Source organism: Protopterus annectens, chromosome 12.part0, assembly GCF_019279795.1.
Source record: "Protopterus annectens isolate FY-2018-M chromosome 12.part0, PAN1.0, whole genome shotgun sequence".
In the NCBI taxonomy this organism is placed as follows: Eukaryota; Metazoa; Chordata; order Ceratodontiformes; family Protopteridae; genus Protopterus; species Protopterus annectens.
In genome coordinates, this window is record NC_056746.1 from 1,355,077,518 (window position 1) to 1,355,094,495 (window position 16,978).

Genomic DNA, 16,978 nt, shown 5'->3' on the forward strand with positions numbered 1-16,978 from the left:
GCGTCATCATCACATGCTTAGTATGGAAATTTTATTAGTTTAACAAATTAGAGATAAAACTGCATGCCTTCTGGTGTACAGCATTGGTGATCAAAGATTTCCCGTTCAAATTGTAGAAGCATATAAATGGAAAATGACCAAAGATAATAAATGCTACAGTTTCATAGGTCATAGGTTCCTACTAGACTGTTTGTTGATCTAGTAGGCCATTCCTAGCTCACAGTTCCATTCATTTAGGAGAAATGTGAGGCAATTATCCTGGATAACTTTGTTTGGATTCTTTGCATTTTATAGCACTGCGATAAATGCACAGATTGGCTTGGAAGTTCAAATGCATAGCCTTGGTAAGTGCATCATTTATTTTGACTGATTTCATTTACATTCATGGTTTAGAGGCTTGTTAGGCCACAGCAGTTTAACAACTGCTTTCTCTGACAACCTTATCATTGCTTAGAGTGCAATGAAATTTGGGTCTAAATCTTTGGTATGTCACAAACATAAAAATATCCTTTGCAGTCACTTAATGAAAAATATTTATATTAGCACTATTAATCAAGGCTACTCTAGCCAAAGGTAGACAAACAGCTACATGAATTGTGCCTTGCCTGCATAGTGTTGTGCTTACCCCATTTGCCTAGTAGACCTAAGGTGTCTAAAGCAAAACAGGGTAGAAGCATTTACTTAAGGGGTTACATTAAGGTTCCAGGCTCTTAGGATTTATGGATTCTTATTCTGCCTCTTACAGCTTAATATACTGAGGGACTCTATAATGCCAAGGTACTTAAAAAGGCAGTCTATGTCTTTTAAGTATCTTAACATCATACTTTTAGCCTACTGGTACAGTTGGAGAGGTGACCTTTGACATCCATACCAAGGACACATAAGTAGTTATGATAGATGTGACCCACTCATCATTTTTTTGTACAGCGTGGAGCTTTTAAACCAGTTTTAGCTTCTCACAAGTGCTCTCTCGCAACCAGTCCTGATTGCTGTTATGCTCTAACTTGTATTAGAAAGGTAGTTAACAAAGTTGTCTTTTTTTCTGAAATTCAGAGTGCGACAGCAGTGTCCGACGCGGTACATGAATATTGAACATTTACCCACTGCATTGAATGTCAAACAAGTTATTATAATGAACAATGAAATGAAATGTTTTTAGACTTCGGCTTTCCCTGCCAGTGTTTCAGTGAAATATCCACCTAACAGTAATGCAAATAAAGAAAATACCGAGTAGACTTTTAAAAAATTCTTAGAGCATTTCAAATCATTGTTAATTACTTTTTAATGAGCTTGAACAAATTATTTGCTTTTTTTTTAAAGCAGGAGATGTAAAATCTGGTAAGCCAATGCTATTTGAAATGTAAGTGTAAGAAAACGTTGTTATAGTTCCCTGATGTCAGGAGGCAGTGATTCTGTGCAGTCTGCCTTTTAAGTGCCTTTAACAATCTTCCCTTTTCTCCATCCCTATTTCCTCCTCACCTTCATTTCACTTATCTTATGTCTTCTTAAATAACTCTGTAGGGTTTCTTTCCACCATCCATTTCTGTAGCTCATTCCATGGGTCCACTGCTCTCTTCATGAAGATGTATTTTTGGAGACCAGAAAGGATTTAATCAATGCAATCCATGGTCTGTAGTCCCTCCCACCCCTCTGTCATTCTTGTCAACTCAAACCATGTCGATGCTTTCTCATCTGTTTTGCAGTGAGTAGAGTTCTACCTGTTTTAGTCTGAGGTCATATTTTTTCACCTTCATCCACACCACATTTGGTAAGTTTTTTCTGCACTCCTTCCAGCTGCTGGGTCTCGCTCACCTCGTATGCTCTCTGAACTGTAGACAGTACTCCAGGTATGGCGGTGTGCTGCACTTAGGACAAAACATAAATGAAATTAAATAAGAAAACATGCACCTTGTAATAATGTTATTATAAAATGCATCACCCTACAAATTAATGAAAAACAAAATGCCATAAGTTTAAGAACACAAGCACAAAGACAAATGCATGAACTATAATAGAACAAAAGTAGACTGCACTGCTGCTTTCAACATCTGACTTAGAGAGTTGTATACATTTTTTCCTTTTAGTTGTTGTGTCTTTCGGCTTTCCCGGTTAGGGGTCGCCACAGCGGAACTCCGGTCCACTAATGACTGGTAGTTGATTTTTACGTGCTGAGTTACCAGCCCTGATGCACAGCCTTCAACGAAGGTACGCCCATTCACGCATGTCACCTTGCAGAAGACGCTCTAGCTGAGAATCGAACTGGGCAGCGTCTTACTGTGAGGCGACAATGCTACCGCAGCATGTGGTGGTTAAATGAATGCTTAAAGCAGCACAAAGAAATTGCTGAAAAAATGTTACTGGGTTCGTTATCTGGCTGCACAGATTCATAGATATTCCCAGGTGACCGTATCCCATGACCATGCACACCTTGTAAGTACTTTCTCTCATACTGTACCTCCATTCTCCTAGACAACCAATCATTAAACTTCTATGGGCACATAGAAAAGTAGATAACCAAAATCAACAGTCTAGTCTTCCTGGTAAAAAAATATCGTAGCTTCTTTCACATCCAAAAAGGTCTCTAGTAGCTTTCCTGACCTAACAACTACTACTCATATCTCAGCCACTTATACTTCACCTGCTTTAATTCCACCCTCCCTTATCTATTCCAGTTACATAACTGCACATATATTTGGCTTGTCACATCTTCTGAGTATATATTGTTTGTCAGAATGTCTGTGATTTCTCGTAAATGTACACCACTGTTATTTTATTCTGAAAATTGTTTTGTTACGTTTTACGTTATGATGTAACCCAGACTGACCCTGCAGTTGGACATTGTTTGATTATTGTTCTACTTCAGTCAGAAAATGAAAAATAAATAAATAAATACACATCCCCTTCGATCTTGGAGTAAATTTGTGATAAACCCTCCATTCACTTAGTTTATGTTTCAAGGAAGACAGTGAGTCACACTGCATAACATGCAGGCAAAGTTTATTCCAGATTTTTGGGAGGTAGTGGGATATTATCCCTGTCCATATTCAAGCACAACCTAGACCTATGGATGGAAAACAGAAAATTTACCCCAGAGCTGCCCCCTCTACTATTAATGGACAGTGGCAGCTGCTAAATGCTTTATCCCATGCATGGGTCCCCTCAAATTATCTGGGGTATGATCCCAGTTATTCTCGTTAATAATATATAATTATCAACCATGGAAAGGGTAAGGTTAATCTCGAACCAAATAGGGCAGGTTATTTCCAGCAAAAAAGGGAAAGTGGCTAGACTTAAAATGGCCTGCAAGGGTAGCTAGCCCGGTACTTACCTATGAACCTATAGACCTGTGTAAACCTGCCCTTCCAACAAGTTTGATTTATTTGTTTTTAAAGATTTAGATCCCTAATTCTACTACTGCTGGAGGTATTGGACTTGTGGAGAAACATGAGGTCTAGGACAATGGGGTCTCTAATGGTGCAGTAACGAAGACAGACACTAAATCTCTCAGTCTCTACGTGCTCTCCATTCTAGTTCTGGCGGTACGATTTAGCCATTTAAGTCCATTTTACTGTGTTCACATCACAGAAATGGCAAAGGGTTATTTTATGTTTTTTAACTGCCCTACATTTTAAAGTAAAAATACATCACCTAAGAAATCTACCTGCAGTTCCTGAATTACGACAAACTAGCAAACTCCATGACCTAAGGGCATCTTTTAAGTCCCATACCTGAAAAATAACTTAAAGGTTATTTTACCTGTTTTAACTGCCCTGCATTTTAAACAAAAAATCCATTACTTAGCAAAGCTACCCATAGTTCCTGAATTACACAGCAACCTAGAAAACTCACTGAGGCACCCTTCAAGTCCTATACCTGAAAAATAACTTAAGTATGTTAGAGATCCATGGTGGTGCAGTGGTTAGCATTGTTGTCTCCTCACAACAAGAGGCTATCTGTTTCGATTCTTGGCTGGAGCGCCTTCTGTGCGGAGTCCGCATGTTCTCCCTGTGGTCAAGTGAACTTTAACGACATGTAGGTAGGTACGTGCATGAGTGGGTGTGCCTTCTTTGAAGGCTGGGCACCAGTCTGGCAACTTGACACCATAAAATTCCACTGCCAATCATAAGCAGACCGGTGATCCGCTGTGGCGACCCCTAACCGGGCAAAGACATTATTTTATGTTTGTCTGATTATAATCTTAGTAGTATTGTTTAATTACACTGTAACTCTGTATTAATTGCCTGAAGCTGCTCCCCTATCTGCTCTCTTGCCCCCCCAATCTTAAGACTGTATCTTAAAATAGTCTTTATCCTGAACTATTTTCTTCTTTAACATAAAGAGAATACAACAGCTCTCCTTCATATTCTAATACATTATTTAAAATACTGAGCCTGACCTGCATTATTTTAAAAGTATAGTAAGTGCAATTTCTTTATTTGGCACAACATTTCTGCTTTTGCCAGTCTCCTATAGTTGCAAACAGCTGCTACAACAGGCTACTATAACTTGCAGATCAGTTATTACACCTTCAAACTCAAGTGTATTGTTCAGGATATCATGAGGGAAGTAATTACTAAAAGAAACAATCTGTGTTTATTCCCATTTTAGGGAGAGGACTACAGAAACTAAATGTTGACAATCTTCTCAGCAATAAAGTTGACTTCAGTAGGGCTATGGTCCTCAATTACAACCTGGATGTCTGGGTCATCAATGCTGTAATTAAAAGGAATTGGAATGCTTTTAAAACAGTGGTTGAACAATCTATCATTTTAGGCTCTTCCCCTGTTTTCATGTTTAGAAAAGGCATTTCATTTAAAACTTTGATTGAAAGGGTAGATGCAGGGCATGAACCAGGATGGATGAAAAAACGTAGCAGGTGCAACCAGTGTAAACACATTTTTGAGGGTTATAAAAACGTTTTTCTGAAGCAGAAGTATTGCTGCTATAGTTCTAGGGTTATGTACCTAGCCCAAAGCGAGGTCTGCCAAGGCTTTTATGTAGGAAAGTTGGAAAAATGCTTACAAATGTGACTTTATCAGCATATGTATGACATCAGTAAGAATAATTTGAACAACACTATATAGACACATTGCAGATAAGATTTCAAATTATTTTAAATTTTACATTCTGGACAGTATTGAGAACATTACCCGGGGGGGGGGGGGCATGGAAGGACATGCTTGAGTGGAAGGAGCTGAGGTGGCATCTAAAGTTAAACTGTACTAATAGTTATGACTTGAATGACATGACCGCCATAGCTTCAGTATTGCACCTAAAGTCTTCCCAATACCTATAAAGAGTTTTTAAGATTATGTTTTTTCATTTAACTGCATTTAGGATTTATAAGTTTTTTTTGTGGCTGGATTACATTTTAGGCATGTGTTACATATGAGTTTTAACATTATTATTAATTTTTTGCATTTAAATATATATTTTTCTGCTCTTTTTATGTTTCTAGATTTGCCATGTTTTTAATGATTTCAATGGTCAGCCTGTTCTTGCCAGCATTTTTAACAGCATTTTAGCACAGGTCACTTTAAGAACCTATATAAATGTATTTTTTACTTCAGCTGTTCTTATTTCTTCTGTTACGTTGTTGCCTTGTTATCCAATGGGATGTGTTTCAAGACCGCTTGCACTTATATTTATTTGGAGAGTTAATGGTGTTGTGTATTCATTCTGATGAAGTCCAGTTCGAATGAAAGTGCTATATGTTTTTATCATGGTTCTATTAAAGGATTCTGAAATGGCTTAGATTCACTACCTCGCTTCTTGCCTTTTTATTTTGTGCTTAGTTTGGTCCTGGTCTCATACTGCGGTCACTTAATATATTTCAGATATGTCGACTGATGTTCTAGATATTCGGTGTCGTGATATTGTGATCTCCGTATGACTATTTCATTATGCCAGTGCTGTTTTTTCACTACTAATCAGTTGTTAGAAAATGACTGCATTTTTGTGAGAGACATAATACCGATCTGATATTTTGTTTGTCCGCATTTGTTTTGGTGGGCAATGCAGGCGTAGAGATATATTTTCATTCAGGAGTGGTTGGGGACTTTGCTTACAAAACCTTAATTTAGATTTGCTTTACATATATTAGGTTGTCTGTTAAAATATTTAGTTTAGTTTCTATGAATTTATTTTCTTTGTATTTTGATGTTTGATTTATTTTCTTTCAGGGTTTGCAATCGGAGATGATTTGTATTGAGTCAGTAGGTACTTGATTAATAATACAAAGTAGTACAGTGACTGAGTGACTTAAGGTTTCTGCCTCATAGCTCCAGCATCCGTAATTCAGCCCTGATCCCCAGTCCCTGTCGATGTACAGTGTGCACAGTCTTCTCATATCTCTAGTTGTCTGGGTATACCAGTTTTGTTGTACCCATTAAAACATATTGATTGATTGATCTTACCTCCTACTTCCTAAAACGTGGAGGACAGATATGTGAAACAGCTATATTAATAACCAAGTTAAATAAATAAAATAGCAATAACTGATGTTGTTGTTGTGGTATATTGAAGATTTACCCACAGCTGGTGTACTTTAATCATGAAGGCGAAGCCTGAGTGATTAAATAAAGCCAACTGTGGGTAAATCTTCAATATACCACAACACAGAGTCAGTTATTGCTATTATACAATAACATTATTTAAGAAAAAAAATCCTTACTTTTCTTAAATAATGTCTATGTATAATGCATCGGTGGTGCCCTTCCATGTTTTCGCTGGTATCCTGGAGCTTTCCTGATGTATTGCACATGCGTATGACACTTGCGTTCCCACGCTTATGCAGTACATCAGTGCTGTGTAAAGGAAGCAACGGAGAAAGGAAGATCTCTATTCCCTTTTTTAATTATTTATTTATTAAGAAACAAGAAACTGGGAGTCCTTTAACTTTCAGGAGAGATGGGACAGAGAAAATAAAAGGATATTCAGGTACATTTCTTTAGTTTTGCGGAATATACCTGATTATCCTCTTATATTTCTTTGTGCTGTCTCCCTCGTTCATTTGAGGTTTTCGGTGTTGTAAATATATTTAAAAAAAGGAAAGAAAAGTAAAAATTTGATGGGGTTTACTAATGGAAAAATGTCGGGGTGACTGGCCCTTTTTCTATTGGTATATTCTCAGATTTACAACGGGTACGTGGGTTGGGCTGACCAATCAGCATGCTCCATTTTAAGTATTACTGGCCAGTCATTGTATAATTTAAATTAAACAACTGTGATGACTGCAATGCCTTGGGGGTTAGGCTAAAACCACTGGTGCTCATCTGCAGAGCTTGCAGGTAATAGTTTTTAAACAATACTGAACCATTCAGTGTTTGAAACAGTGACTCAGATTAGAAAAGAGCTATCATCTAGTACCAAATGACATTCATCTCCTGTAATTGCTTTTATTTTCAGCTTGCTGTGATAAACTGATTTACAAAAGAAGGATCCCTCCTTTACCTGCCCAGAACATGCATCCATGATACAGCTGTGCTTTATATTTACAAGATATTTGAAATATTCATAAAAAACATTATTTTTAAGTGATAATTCCTTGGATGAAACTGAGAATAATTCTGTTGTGCACATCATTTTCAATATAATACATGTAAAGCATCCTGGCTGCTTCTCTCTTATTATTACCTAATATTTCTCTATATTTTCAGTTATAATTAGAGTCATGTCAGTAATGGTAGTTAATCTCTGAATTCTGAAACAAAACACACCTAATTAGCATGTACCATCAAAATGTATATTTTCATTGTAAATCTTTTCTCACAATGCGTCAGTTTAATACTCAGTGTTATATCTACCACTAAATAATTGATAAATAAAGTAAATAAATAAATGCTGCAGTCAGCAGACACTCTCAGCGTAGGTTAGTGTTTGTAGCCTTAGCTATATAAATATTAGTACCTGTCCACCCCTACTTGTCCTTGAAACAAAAGCATTAAGTAAATCATCTAGGTTTTCCAACCTGCTGTCTTTTTTTTTTTCAAAGGTTTACAAAGTTAGTACAAGCAGAAGCTACTTTATGTTTGGCCCACATCATCACTTTAAGGATACTGGATTCTGGTGCACAGAAGCTAAGTCATATGTATTTCAACCTAACCTATAAACAAATCCCAGCATGACTGCTTTATTTTTAATAGTATTGTTATTATAATTTATGACACCACACTACTCTGGGGTCCACAAGTCTTGAATCTATTGCTCCCATTTCAGACTTCTTCTCAAGGAATCATTTTAATACTAGCGCAGTCTGACCTCAGCAAGTTCCAGGCAAAGCATCATCCTCTGTTAAAGTGACCCCGGCATTTATTCACGCCTGTTTTTTCTTTGGTAAATTCAGGAATTTTTGCCACAATTCAAATATAAGTAGACACAGTACTTTAAATATGAAAAACATTATAGAAATATGAAAGATTTGTTATTCATATCCATCTATTAAAAGGCATGAGCAGGTCTGTTAGATTGCTGTGTGCAGTTTGATTTGTAACATGACGCAGTGCTGCTGGAACACATGACTTTTCTTCTGCACATGAGACTATGAAATCTGTTAAAGAACAGTTAATGTCTACATGCCCTGAAAACCAGCACAGTCTGGGGCAGTTATAAATATCAATGACATTCACCTGTCCTTCAGTCTTTAATCTATTTATAATTCCTATCTGCATTCTTCACAGGTAAGAGTGGATCACCTGTGTTCTACTTTTGAAACAGAACAGTCCAGCTTTGCTTCGATATTCTCTTTCAGACAGAAGGTGTGTTAACACCTTTATATTCTACAAGTAATTATTTTTTTTAATTTTATATTGTGTGCTTTTTTCTTGTTGGTCTGTAGTAACATTATATTTTATGATTTATTGTGTAAAACCCTTATGTTCAAAGGCTTATTTAGGTAATCCAGACTCTGAAGCAAAGATCAAGACTATGCCCTTGTAGTATGTGGAACTATGTAAATAAATGTATCTTTAAGATTTATTTCTGTTAATATATAACTATTTATATATTACTGCATGTTTTGTCTAAGTGTGTGTGTGTGTGTGTGTGTGTGTGTGTGTGTGTGTGTGTGTGTGTGTGTGTGTGTGTGTGTGTGTGTGAATACATGTGTGTGTGTGTGTGTGTGTGTGTGTGTGTGTGTGTGTATGTGTGTGTATGTTTTTGTGTGTGTGTGTGTGTGTGTGTGTGTGTGCGTGTGTGCGTGCGTGCGTGCATGCGTGTGTGTGTGTGCGTTCATGTATGTGAGAAGTATATTTGAGGAATACATTCTGTGAAAATTACATTCAATAACATCTTTGTGCATTTCTAACAGTGACTGCTGTTAAAAGCCAAGAATAATATAGGTGATGTTAAATGGTATAAAACAAAAAAAATGTGTCATAAAACTCAGACAGGAAAAGACACTTTAAAAAGGAAAGTTTAAAGGATATTTTATAGCTGATGTCTTTAAATGTGAAATTATTTAATGCCATTCCATATATCTCATTCTAACAGCAGTCCTTTTCTAAATTATAAAAATATTAAATAAGAAAAAATAAAGCAATATTTGTGTAAATTAATATAATTTTCATGCCAACAATGGTTCTAACATCATCCTACATAACAAAAATGAAGATATTAACTTTTGAATGTAGCTCTCAAATCAAAATCTGATCGTTTTTCGACTGACAACAAATGTTATTCAGGAAGATTGTACATAAATTGATTACAGAGAAAAATAATTGTCTAAAGGATTCTATAGTGCTAACAATTTGGCATAAGCTAGGAAAGGCAAGAGGAAGGTGAACTCTGCCAGGAATAAGCATATGTCACGTAGCTCATAGGGGAATACACAACATACTTGAAGGATAGCACTGCATTTTGACCCACTTTTTGGATTTAAATTAACAAAAAGAAAACTACTGTCACAGCAGAAAAAATTCTTGTACCCATTATTTTTTTCTTTAGTTGTCTTTTATTCGTATTTTTTTAGCTTAAGCTTTACATACATGGAAGTATTATGACACATTCATTCCAAATCAATGCCCTGTTTAGTACGGGACTTGGACGCTGTTAGAGAAATGCATTATGGTAAGGCAGTACAGAATTACAATGCACAGTTTATTATAGGTCAAAGATGACAGATACCATTACAGACAGCACAGTCCATAATACAAGTAGTGCAACCGAAACCATTTCAAACGGTATAAAATGTATATAGAAGCAATGCTTACTATAGGCCATCGTTTCTCAAACTCTCTCACAATGACCCCCCCTTTATTTATATATTTCCTCTTTGTTGACCAGGTAAGTCCAAATAGGCTAGTGTCTTTGTTTCAGGGGAAACCAGAGGTGGTATTTATCAAATGTATTAAAGAAAACTTGTCCAGAGCACAGGGAACATTTCTCTCTTTTTTGATAAGTGTTATTGGAGCTTTTACATACATCTTAGCTGTCACCATCTCAGGCACATGGGATTTAAGTTTAATATCTCATCTGAAAGACAATATACTGAGGAGTGCAACACTCATGTTAGGCTGCACTGTAGTGTCAGTACTGGAAAATTAATCTATGCACCTAGTGTGTGAACTTTGACCTTAGACCACTGTTGAGTCTTCCTCCCTCCACCAGATATAAAAAAAGTACTTTGGATACCCGCATACAGAAAAGCCTATAAACAGAAGTGGACAGAACCCCCCCCCACCAACACAGTGACGCATATGAAATATTTAAGTTTTGGCTTAGTGTCTTGCTTTGCTTTTTAACATTAATTTCCATTCAGATCAGACAGATACATACATGCATTTGTTATTATTGCTATGTAATGAGCTTGTTGTTATCGCCACCTGTTTAGTTTGACCATAGAAAACGACTGCCTATGGCTATAAATGGTGCAGGCTGTGTACAGCATGGCTAAAAATGGTGCAGGATATTTACAACATCGTTATAAATGGTGCAAGCTAGGCACCACATGGATACAAATTTTGCAGGTTAGGTTCAACATGGCTATAAATACCCGTGGTGGTGGTGCTGCGGTAGCATTGTCGCATCACAGTAAGACACTGTCCGGTTCGATTCTCAGCTAGAGCGTCTTCTGCATGGAGACATGCATGAATGGCCATACCTTCATTGAAGGTTGTGCATCAGGGCTGGTAACTCAGCATGTAAAAATCAACTACCAATCATTAGCAGACCGGAGTTCCGCTGTGGCGACCCCTAACCAGGAAAAGCCGAAAGACACAAACAAACAAACAAGGTGCAACATGGCTATAAATGGTGCAGGCTAACATGGCTATAAATGGTGCAGGCTAACATGGCTATAAATGGTGCAGGCTGGGTACAACATGGCTATAAATGGTGCAGGCTGGCTACAACATGGCTATAAATGGTGCAGGCTAATATGGCTATAAATGGTGCAGGCTGGGTACAACATGACTATAAATGGTGCAGGTTAGGTACAACATGGCTATAAAAAGTGCAGGTTAGGTGCAACATGGCTATAAATGGTGCAGGTTAGGTGTAACATGGCTATAAATAGTGCAGGCTGGGTACAACATGGCTATAAATGGTGTAGGCTAGGTACCACATGGCTATAAATGGTGCAGGTTAGGTGTAACATGGCTATAAATGGTGCAGGCTGGCTACAACCTGGCTATAAATGGTGCAGGCTAACATGGCTATACATGGTGCAGGTTAGGTGCAACATGGCTATAAAGGGTGCAGGTTAGGTGCAACATGGCTATAAATGTTGCAGGGTAGGTACTACATGGCTACAAATGGTGCAAGTTAGGTACCACATGGCTATAAATGGTGCAGGCTAGGTGTAACATGGCTATAAATGGTGCAGATTAGGTGCAACATGGCTATAAATGGTGCAGGCTGGCTACAAGATGGCTATAAATGGTGCAGGCTGGGTACAACATGGCTATAAATGGTACAGGTTAGGTACAACATGGCTATAAAGGGTGCAGGTTAGGTGCAACATGGCTATAAATGGTGCAGGTTAGGTGTAACATGGCTATAAACAGTGCAGGTTAGGTTCAACATGGCTATAAATGGTGCAGGTTAGGTACAACATGGCTATAAATGGTGCAGGCTGGGTACAATATGGCTATAAATGGTGTAGGCTAGGTACTACATGGCTATAAATGGTGCAGGCTGGGTACAACATGGCTATACATGGTGCAGGCTAGGTACCACATGGCAATAAATGGTGCAGGTTAGGTGTAACATGGCTATAAATGGTGCAGTCTGGGTACAACATGGCTGTAAATGGTGCAGGTTAGGTACAACATGGCTATAAATGGTGCAGGTTAGGTGCAACATGGCTATAAATGGTTCAGGTTATGTACAGCATGGCTATAAATGGTGCAGGCTGGCTACAACATAGCTATAAATGGTGCAGGCTAGCATGGCTATAAATGGTGCAGTCTGGGTACAACATGGCTATAAATGGTGCAGGTTAGGTGCAACATGGTTATAAATGATGCAGGTTAGGTGTAACATGGCTATAAATGGTTCAGGTTACGTACAGCATGGCTATAAATGGTGCAGGTTGGGTGCAACATGGCTATAAATGGTGCAGGGCAACATGGCTATAAATGGTGCAGGCTAGGTACTACATGGCTATCAATGGTGCAGAATAGCATGGCTATAAATTGTGCAGGCTGGTTACAGCATGGTTATCAATGGTGCAGCCTAGGTACAACATGGTGATAAATGGTGCAGGCTGGCTACAACATGTCTATAAATGGTGCAGGCTAACATGGCTATAAATGGTGCAGTCTGGGTACAACATGGCTATAAATGGTGCAGGTTAGGTACCACATGGCTATAAATGGTGCAGGTAAGGTGCAACATATTATAAAGTGTGCAGGTTAGGTGCAACATGGCTATAAATGGTGCAGACTGGGTATAACATGTCTATAAATGGTGCAGGCTAGGTACCACTTGGCTATAAATGGTGCAGGTTAGGTACCACATGGCTATAAATGGTGCAGGTTAGGTGCAACATGGCAATAAATGGTGCAGGCTAGGTACCACATGGCTACAAATGGTGCAAGTTAGGTACCACATGGCTATAAATGGTGCAGGTTAGGTGTAACATGGCTATAAATGGTGCAGATTAGGTGCAACATGGCTATAAATGGTGCAGGCTGGCTACAACTTGGCTATAAATGGTGCAGGCTAACATGGCTATCAATGGTGCAGGCTGGATACAACATATCTATACATGGTGCAGTCTAGGTACCACATGGCTATAAAGGGTGCAGGTTAGGTGTAACATGGATATAAATGGTGCAGGCTGGCTACAACATGTCTATAAATGGTGCAGGCTAACATGGCTATAAATGGTGCAGTCTGGGTACAACATGGCTATAAATGGTGCAGGTTAGGTGTAACATGGCTATAAATGGTGCAGGCTAGGTACCACATGGCTACAAATGGTAAAAGTTAGGTACCGCATGGCTATAAATGGTGCAGGTTAGGTATAACATGGCTATAAATGGTGCTGATTAGGTGCAACATGGCTATACATGGTGCAGGCTGGCTACAATATGATTATAAATGGTGCAGGCTAACATGGCTATCAATGGTGCAGGCTGGGTACAACATGGCTATATATGGTGCAGGCTAGGTACCACATGACTATAAAGGGTGCAGGTTAGGTGTAACATGGCTATAAATGGTGCAGGCTAGCTACAACATGGCTATAAATGGTGCAGGCTAACATGGCTATAAATGGTGCAGTTTAGGTGCAACATGGCTATAAATGGTGCAGGCCAACATGGCTATAAATGGTGCAGACTAGGTACTACATGGTTATTAATGGTGCAGAACAACATGGCTATAAATTGTGCAGGCTGGGTACAGCATGGTTATCAATGGTGCAGCCTAGGTACAACATGGTGATAAATGGTGCATGCTAGGTACAAGATAATCAGGAAGAGTATAGACTAGGTGAAGTATGAGCAGGAACAAGCTGGGTGCAAATTAGCCAAAAGTAGTCCAGACAAGGTACTTTTTACCCAGGAATAGTCCAAGCTCAGTACAGCATGACCAAAAATGGTATAGCCAAAGTACAGGGTGGTTAGCAACTGTACTAGGCTAGTTAAAATCTGAAAGCACCAAAAAAGGTCCAGCACCATTCGTGAGGTAGATGGAACTAGAATTTAATGTGACAGAACAACAAAAACAGCATACCGGTTTCAGAAAAACTTACAGACTTCTTCAGTGCTAATGCTGTAAGTTTTGCCAGAACTGGAATGCTGTTTTTGTTGTTCTGTCACATTAAATTCTTATTCCATCTACATCCCAAATGGTGCTGGACTTTTTCTGGTGCTTTTGTATTCATTTGGTTTGGTCCGTGCACCCTGTCTCACTTGCGTGGGGTTGAGTAAGGTTCTAGTTACAATCTGACCAGGGACAATGAAGAGCCAGTATACTGTGACAAGACATGGTGGAGATTCAGCATACTTAGCAAGTCAACAGTGCAGGCTGCCTGCAGTTTGACTAGGAATAGTTTAGGTGAGCTACAGTGTGGCCAGGTTTCATGTAGGCTAAGTACAATTGGTATCACCAGGAGCTGGAAATGCTTGGCAGAGTGTGACAAGGCATAGTGTAGACAGGTACAGTATAGCTGTCGTTTTTACAGTATAAAATTAGTCTTGTCAGTATTAATTAGTCTTGTCAGTATTAATTAGTCTTGTCAGTGTTAGTTTTGTCAGTATTAATTAGTCTTGTCAGTGTTAATTAGTCTTGTCAGTGTTAATTAGTCTTGTCAGTATTAATTAGTCTTGTCAGTTTTAATTAGTCTTGTCAGTGTAATCATTTAATTTCTAAACTTATGGTGACAAATCTTAGCTCCCTCCTCTTGGAACAAGTGACCACCAGGACTTTTATAAGCCTAGCCACTCAACCTAAAAGATGCGTCTACTACCCATCAGAGAGTCGAACCATGTTTTCAGTGTGATAGATGGGGATACTCACCACTAAACTAATGAGGAAGATATTATAACTAAATACAAAGTCACCAGTCCTCATGTTAAGTTAAAAAGAATCATTTAACTCATTCAAGCCTATAGCACTTTTTTGTATACTTATACTTGCTCATAGCTCCTTATGACATTCAAAAGCTTTTTGGGTCTTGCTTCATTTACTAAGTCACTTACCAGCTAATAACAAGCAGTATTAGAATGTGCAAGGACTTATTAACAAAATGACACTAAGATTGTTAATTAGGATATATTGCGATAGAGAAATTAATCAATGTTTAGCACTTATCACTCATATTTATGTTCATATTTTCATAACTGAGAGCCCTGCATTTAATTGAGTGGTATTTTGTGATATGCATTGGTGGGAGACAGAAAAAGTTATTGTCAATGTCCTTTTATTTCACACTAAAGCCTGATATATTGCTAGTTGTTTGTTAATAATTATGAAAATAAACAATATTTCCATAAGTACTTAATACTTCAAAAAAAACAAGTGACTTATATACTATTGCATGACATCAGGTGAAATCTAGGATTTTGTCTAAATATGAGAGGCATGAGATAAAAGTTGCTGGAAAGAGATACAGAGGAGATCTAGATCACTGCGAATGATACCAGGACTTTGGAAACAATAAATGCTGCAGTCCACAGGCTGCTCCATACCCCTATAAAATCAGAAACAACGGGACAGAATTCACCTGCATGCTAAAGTAATAGGCATGAGAGAATATATAAAACATGCATAATCTAGGATTGGCTGCAAACTAAGACAACATGGGACAACATAGTAGAGTAATGGGAAAGAGTATACAAAATGATGATACTAGAGTAATGGGAAAGAGTATACAAAAAGACAATACTAGAGTAATGGGAAAGTGTATATAAAAAGACGATACTAGAGTAATGGGAAAGAGTATACAAAATGACGATACTAGAGTAATGGGAAAGAGTATACAAACTGACGATACTAGAGTAATGGGAAAAAGTATACAAAATGATGATACTAGAGTAATGGGAAAGAATATACAAAATGATGATACTAGAGTAATGGGAAAGACTATACAAAATGATGATACTAGAGTAATGGGAAAGAGTATACAAAATGATGATACTAGTTATCTAGAAAGTTTGCATAATAAGAGAAATGCAAAATGTGATGGCGGCAGGAGAGCATGAACCAGACATCACAACCTACTGAGAAGATATTTATAAAGTTATACTAATAGGAACTTGAAAGGAGCACTGCATAAACCTGAAATATGAAACATCATGATCTGTTAAAGTAGAGAAGTAACTGAAAACTGGAGTTACACCAAAATCAGATATAGCTATGGTTAGAAAGTTGCACAGTAAGGTAAATGTGACCAACATTTGCAAAGTATTTGCACTTTCCACTAGGTTAGACAGTTTGAGAGTTAGTATGTGAAAGTAAGGAGTAGGTTAGACAGTTTGAGAGTTAGTATGTGAAAGTAAGGAGTAGGTTAGACAGGGTTAGACAGTTTGAGAGTTAGTATGTGAAAGTAAGGAGTAGGTTAGACAGTTTGAGAGTTAGTATGTGAAAGTAAGGAGTAGGTTAGACAGTTTGAGAGTTAGTATGTGAAAGTAAGGAGGCAGAGGGTGCAACTCTGGACATGGGAGGTACAGGGTATTGCCCCTGTGAATGAAGTGTTGTTTTAGATTGTTTTTCTTCATTTAGTTTTTTTCTGTATTTTTTTATGACTTTTCATGCTTTCTGGTTAGAGTCTGTACGCTTATTGTGGATGTTTAAGTTTGGTGATGGAGGATTGGCATTTATGGATTTCATTGACTTGAAATGAATCTGAATTAGAAGAGGTAAAAGACAAAGCGACAGTAGATGACAAAAGGATGGGCTTAAAGACGATTCAGAGTGACATAACAGTACAAGATAAGAGGAGTTCCTAATTTTCAGAATGTCCTTGATTTTGTCTCATATTTTATGGTACAGCTGTTTTAAAATATTTGATTTTATAGTAAACAGCTTACCG

The 16,978-nt window shown here is 37.9% G+C and overlaps 1 long non-coding RNA gene across 1 annotated transcript in view; it reads right to left on the reverse strand.

The window, feature by feature from the left end:
• Nucleotides 1–1,264: 1,264 nt before the first annotated feature.
• Nucleotides 1,265–16,978, reverse strand: part of LOC122817193 — a 495,541-nt gene continuing 479,827 nt past the window's right edge. Inside the window, exon 3 of the long non-coding RNA XR_006367164.1 lies at nucleotides 1,265–1,860. This is a non-coding gene — a long non-coding RNA (uncharacterized LOC122817193). The remainder of the gene's footprint in view (nucleotides 1,861–16,978) is intronic.